General features: G+C 39.0%; 1 protein-coding gene across 1 annotated transcript in view; it reads left to right on the top strand.

The window, feature by feature from the left end:
• The first annotated feature begins 227 nt into the window (after positions 1-227).
• Positions 228-6,000, top strand: part of LOC311258905 (G-protein-signaling modulator 2-like) — a 21,839-nt gene continuing 16,066 nt past the window's right edge. The window contains exon 1 of the mRNA XM_084355601.1: positions 228-527. The gene's annotated coding sequence lies outside the window, so the exon portion shown is untranslated. The remainder of the gene's footprint in view (positions 528-6,000) is intronic.

Raw genomic sequence — 6,000 nt, 5'->3', positions numbered from 1 at the left:
ACAAAAAACGACAGCTGTTTATTTAAGGAGCTGTTGTTACAGTTTAGAAAACCGAGTAGAACATAGCCACTTTGTGCGGCAGGGGGCGGGAGAGAACCTCAAATGTGACTCTCGCGTCAGTGTTCATTTGCCACATGTTGCTGTACAAGTAGAAGACATGACTAATAGGCCTATATCAGTGACACCACTTGATTCTCTCCGCCTCCTAAACGTCACGTTCAAAGCTTGTTTTATACAGACTTGATTGGTCAATCGTTTGCTCTTATGCAGCGATGTCAACATTTCCGATGACACTTGAAGGCACCAACCGTGGAATCCTAATTGGAGGCAGATTTTCAGCGCGAGGAGTGGCTTCTTCAACTTCTGCTTCCCGAGACAGCCGAGTCGTCCTCCTCCAGATGAAGAGCTGCTAGTTTTATAAACAACTGGGTGAAAATATCACTTTGAAAGGTTTTGACTTGGTGAAACTACATATTTTTTGGAAGCTGAAGCAATGTTTGTGGTGTGTTCGCGCACTTGAGTGTAAGGTAGGTGAAATAATTACCTGAAAAGTTTTGTCGTCTGTCCTGTTGTTGTGCTCCGACTTTAGCTCGTAACTTACAACCAGCTTTATTTTACCTTTGGTTGCTAAAGTTAGCTTATTTAGTTGACCGTGGAGCCTTTAAGTTTCTACTTGAGTTTGTACTTGCCTTCACATTAACAAACTAACAAACGTCTCGTCATGTAATCATTTGCCACTCAGTCACACAGACAGACAGCGAGCATGTGATGACATGTTCATCCTAATCTGACTCACTGTCAACTATCATTCAGATTTCCCAAACACATCACCATCATCAACATCATCACGTAGGATGTGTCATCATGAGACGTGACTGCAAATAATAACTAAACTGAAAGATTAACTTGCAGCTTCCCTATTTTTCCTTTTACAAAATCTGATACTTTTAGGTCACATACATTTTAATTAATTGCAAGTGTTAAATACACCCTTGCTTGCTTTTCTACACATTTAAATTCGTATATGTTTTTTATTTTGGTAATGCTCCTTCAACACTTGACTAGTTGAGCAAGGCACTGATTACAGAGCAGCCTACAGTGAGGGTGTGCAGCCCAGCTTTCCATTTAAATGTGCCTGTGACCTCTTTCTCACAGGCAGGGTTAGAGTTGAGTCTCTAATGATGGTTTCTCATCTTTCTTCAAAAGAAAAAAAGATGGTTATCACTTTAGAGAGCATCTCTTAATTGGAGAGGGATCGGTTGGGCGTATTCATATTGAAATAGTTATGGCTTAGGATGCCACATTTGGGTCTTTTATTATGAGCATATGTGAATAAATAACATAGTCAGAGCTTTTGCACACTCTGTACTTTTTATTTGTAGTTTTTCCACACAAGTCATTCTTCTTTATTATCTTACTAAAAATAGTCAAGTAGTGACACCGTGTTGCAGGTGCTGGGTCATTTTCTTTACACCTGGCACATTAGTGCTGTTCGTACTCTCGTTGTAACGGAAAAACACTAAGCGCCCTCCAGGCTTAGAAACTTTGTGACAAGCATACACTACGGGTAGACCGATTATTGGTCCTGAATGATTATCGGAGCTGACATTCAGCATTTTTCTGATTATCAGTATCTGTAATTTTCTGTCAGAATGCTGATAGAATAAACTAATGTAAAAAAGTGCTACTTTGGCTCTGACGTTAGATCCTCTAACACTATGTTCCATCCACAACAACATCTGATTGGTAACATGTCACAATTAACAGCAAATAAACACTGAATAATCCGAATCAGCAAAGTAACTAGTAACTAAATAGCAAAAGTTAAAGTAAGCTAATTATATTTACATAAAATTTAGATTTATATACAATAAATCAAAAGTGAAAGGGCAAGTATTTGGTACTTTCTGTCTTGTTTTGACATGGCCATCCATCTCAGTTCCTGTTAAAATTCCCTTCAGTGTTTGTCTATTGATAGTTGTACAGTGCTATACATTCAGGGCCAGTAAGACAAACTGTGCAAATCTAGCTATAAAGTTGAATGTTTGTTATTTTTGCTCCACATTTTGTTATGTGCCAGTATGTGCTGCTGCTTTTCCTTTTCTTTACTTTGATAGCTACAACCTAAGTTTCAAACGCCACTGGAAAAACATTATGTCAAACATGCAGTCAGGTCAAAAAGTGAAGTAAAGGTTTGACATATGTCACAAAGAGCTAAAGTGACTTTGAACATGTTGTGATTGTTGCCAGACTTTGTGGTCCCCTGCATCACAAACCGCTGCACCCTTGGGATCGAATCACACCACACTGTCTAGAGTTTAAAGAGGATGATGCAGTCATCGAAAATTCATGCAGTCAGCTGGAGTTCTTTGGGTGAAAACACTTCAGCCAGTGAATGAGGTCATTGGATAATAGACTCATTCAAGCCAACTGGGAGGCAAACAAGTCCAGTACAACTCAGTGCAGCGGTATGTGCAAACGATATCAAAAACATAAGCGGCAGGAGGCACAACATGGGAGGTGTGGAGAGAAGATAAACTGTTGCCCGGTCTGTTGAATGTCAGATTTCTGTTTGGACATGGTTCGGGAAATTTGGCACAAATACGATGAATCATTCTGCATTGGTTCAAAACACTAGCCTGGTGAGGCCTCTGTGGGTTTCCTTTTCAGTCAGTCTGCATCATATAGCAAGTGAGCATCATCTGCAGGTCACAGTGTAGCCAAGCATTGCTGCGAATGAGTCACAGTCCACCCTTATTCAAATGGAAACTTGCAAAACTAGCAAAATAGCCACATATCATGTGACTATCTCAGCCACTACTAGCTAGGTTTACTGTATATGATATAGTGTGGCCACAAAATGCTTCTATATTTTCTACTTAGGGCTGCACAGTTAATCAAAATATTGTTGAAATCGCAGGATGGCCAAGTGCGATATCCAAATTGCAGAAGCTGCAATTTTTCTGATTTTGAGTGTTTGTCAAAACAGCATTGTAATGAATTACTGTAGTGCTGCAGAGATGCTCTGACCTACAAATCTTGCTCTCCAGATGTAAGAAAACATTTGGAACAGACCCCAATGAATGGCACATCATCATTTTAGCAGTATTTTTAGAGCAAATGAAAATCATTTCCAACAAGTGTTAATCGCATCGCGATCACAAAATCTGTCTAAAATAATCACAATATGATTCATTTTTACCATATCTATGCATACATATGCCCAAATTCTACTTATTTATTGTTCATGTTGCATATTCCATCTTGAAGAAACATCAGTGAAATTGCCTGTATTGCCTTCAACAAAGTTGGGAACTGACTACTACAGCCTCAACTAACAATTATTTTCATTATCAATTTGCCTGGCTTTAATCGTTTGGGCACTGAGATGTCAGATATTTTATAAAAGTCACAAAAATGCTTGTCTGTAAAATATTGAACTTAGACTAAGTATTACATTAACTTGATGGGCAGGGCCAGGCAATCAATCGGGGAGGTTGCCACCGGAAAAAAGGCAGGCACCTTAAAAAGAAATACATGGCAGATGATTGGACGAACCATCTGTCAATCACCGTCTATCACAGACTTCAACCAATCAGATCAGCAGTAGCAGAGCTCTACCAGTGGAGCACGTTGATGAATCAAACTCTTACAAAGCAAGTCGTAAGAAGAGCGAAAACATGTTTTCCATCAAAAAAAACCTTCAGTAGTGTTCTTTGCTCTTCCTTCAATGAAATTTAATATCCAGTCCTGATATAACTAATGCTAATGCAGCAGCTACGCTAACCTCCTGAGGAGCCACCATTGTTGTTTTCAAAAGAAAAGCCGCTTCTCTCGCTGGTCGTCAGAACTAAACCACACTAGTACCTGCTAGTTGTTCCTCATAGGACACTGCTTGGTTCAAACCACTGTTGTTTGGACGCACAACTTTAAAGCCTTGTGGATTCTTGAGATCACGTGATATAGATGCCTTGCAAGTTTAAGTTTACACATAAAAGGCTTGCTTTTTTTGTTTAATTTTGACCAAGAGTTCAAAATCCTAAAAGTTTAATTTCAACATCATAGTAAAACCAGTGGAAATTGACATTTAAGAAACAGAAACCAGTGAATTTAAAGTAAAAAAAAAAACTAAAATGATAAACAAATTACTGTATCAGAATTGTTGCCAGTAATTTTCTGTTGATCATCTAATCGTCTCAACTGCTCAATCTGAAAGCTTCTAAAAAATGTATGGTAACTTGAGCATCAATAAACATAATTTAGCTGTATAGCATGTATAGCTGACTAAAACACTTTCCCATCTGCAACCTCTCAAAATGACTTGCTCATGAAATAAGATGTGGCTGGTGTGAGCACATGACAGTGTGTGTCAGTGTTTACTCCTGCTTCCCAGCTCTGGTTTCAAGATAAGAGGTGGGACACAGATAGTATGACGGCTGAATTCTTGCATTGTCCAATGGAAACAATTGCATGGCAGCATTTAGGTTTTGCAGGATCCTTCACCTCTAGTAGTGTGCAGATTCCCCATTAGTTGTCCTCACTTTCCCTTTAGCTTGGCAGTTGACAGGGATCCATCATGTGGTTTATTATCTGGCTGTGTTCACCCAGGATCTTGTTAGGACTCGTAGGCTGACTGTCATGTATGGCAGCGTTTCTCTGCACTATGTTCAGGACAGGGAACTTTTACTTCATGTCCGCCAAAGGTAGGCTGTATATTCATTGTCACATGAACTGTGATGTAGGATCTTTCTATACGTTCTGAAATTGAGAATGACTGCAACATGCTTAATATCTGAAGAAAGTTTACAGATTTTTGTGCTGGTAAATTGTGATAAAAGCAGATGGCCTGAATGCGTTAACTTTAATTATAGATACGCGTCGTAATACTTGATATAGCTCAGAGCTGAAAAAATGTAGCAATTAATTGATTAGTCGGTCAACAAAAAAATTTAATGGAATTAGTTTTGTCAATCAATTAAAAGTCAGAATAACTTTCTGTGGTCATAGCTACTTAAATGTGTTTGTCTGCTGTTTATTTTTGGTCTTTTGCAAAAGTTTCTTGTGATTTTATTAATTCTAAAGGAAATTTCAGACACAGTCGGTTAAATGTTTAGATATAAAAAGTGTTTTTATTGTTTTCATATTTAATTTTAATAAAACCTGCCTGTGCTTGACTACGTAGGTATATTTAAAGATGTGTGTGTCCATACAGACACAGATAGTTTGTTCAAAGTTTTTCTGTGGCAGTAACATGACACCTTATTGGCTTACTGATGAAGGATGTTGAGAAGACTACAGGAGGTCCTCACTAACAGCAGTGTAAATATTTCATGGCATGACTGAAACAGTTGTGAGAATATGCACCTGATTGCAGGCGATGTTGTCATTGTGGAGTTATCGTATATTGCATCACCTTATTATAATTTTAACACACAAGCCTCATCAAGTCAGCGTACTCTCGGCAGATTTTGCTCTGAATGAATTCCTCTCTGTGTTAAGTATCGGGTAACAGACGGGGCTTCAGTTTATTGACACAATCTGATAACCATATACCTGCTGGTCTAGTCTTAAGCAATAATGGCTTTCTGTTTTCCAGATAGGAGATAGCAGGAAGATGTTAGGTGTTTTAAATTTTAGTGCCACACACAACCAACAAGGACAAGCTGCACAAGAGCAGCTGCACTGAAGGTGTGCCCCCACCCACTTGCTGCGAGTGAAAAGGCATTTTAGAGAGCACTATAATCTGATTTTACTAGTCAAAAACATCTCCATATGCACCATGGTTGGGTTGTTCCCAAAAGTCCTGATTAAAAAGTGATTGAGCTGGACACTGGTCAACTGAGGTGGCAGCTTTAATGTCACATGGCTTGTCCCAGTCTTTGTGCTCAACCTAATGGGAAGGCAACCCACTGTTTCTTCCTCTAGAGGGCACGTTGGGCCAGACATCCTAATTAATTTAGACAAGTGGATTTCTCTGGATCCACTACAGCTGAGTTACTA

The sequence above is a fragment of the Pagrus pagrus genome (genome assembly GCF_965226575.1).
Source record: "Pagrus pagrus genome assembly, chromosome: 6".
Taxonomy (NCBI): Eukaryota; Metazoa; Chordata; class Actinopteri; order Spariformes; family Sparidae; genus Pagrus; species Pagrus pagrus.
The sequence above is the reverse complement of the archived record's forward strand: the minus strand, read 5'-3'. Positions and strand labels throughout refer to the sequence as shown.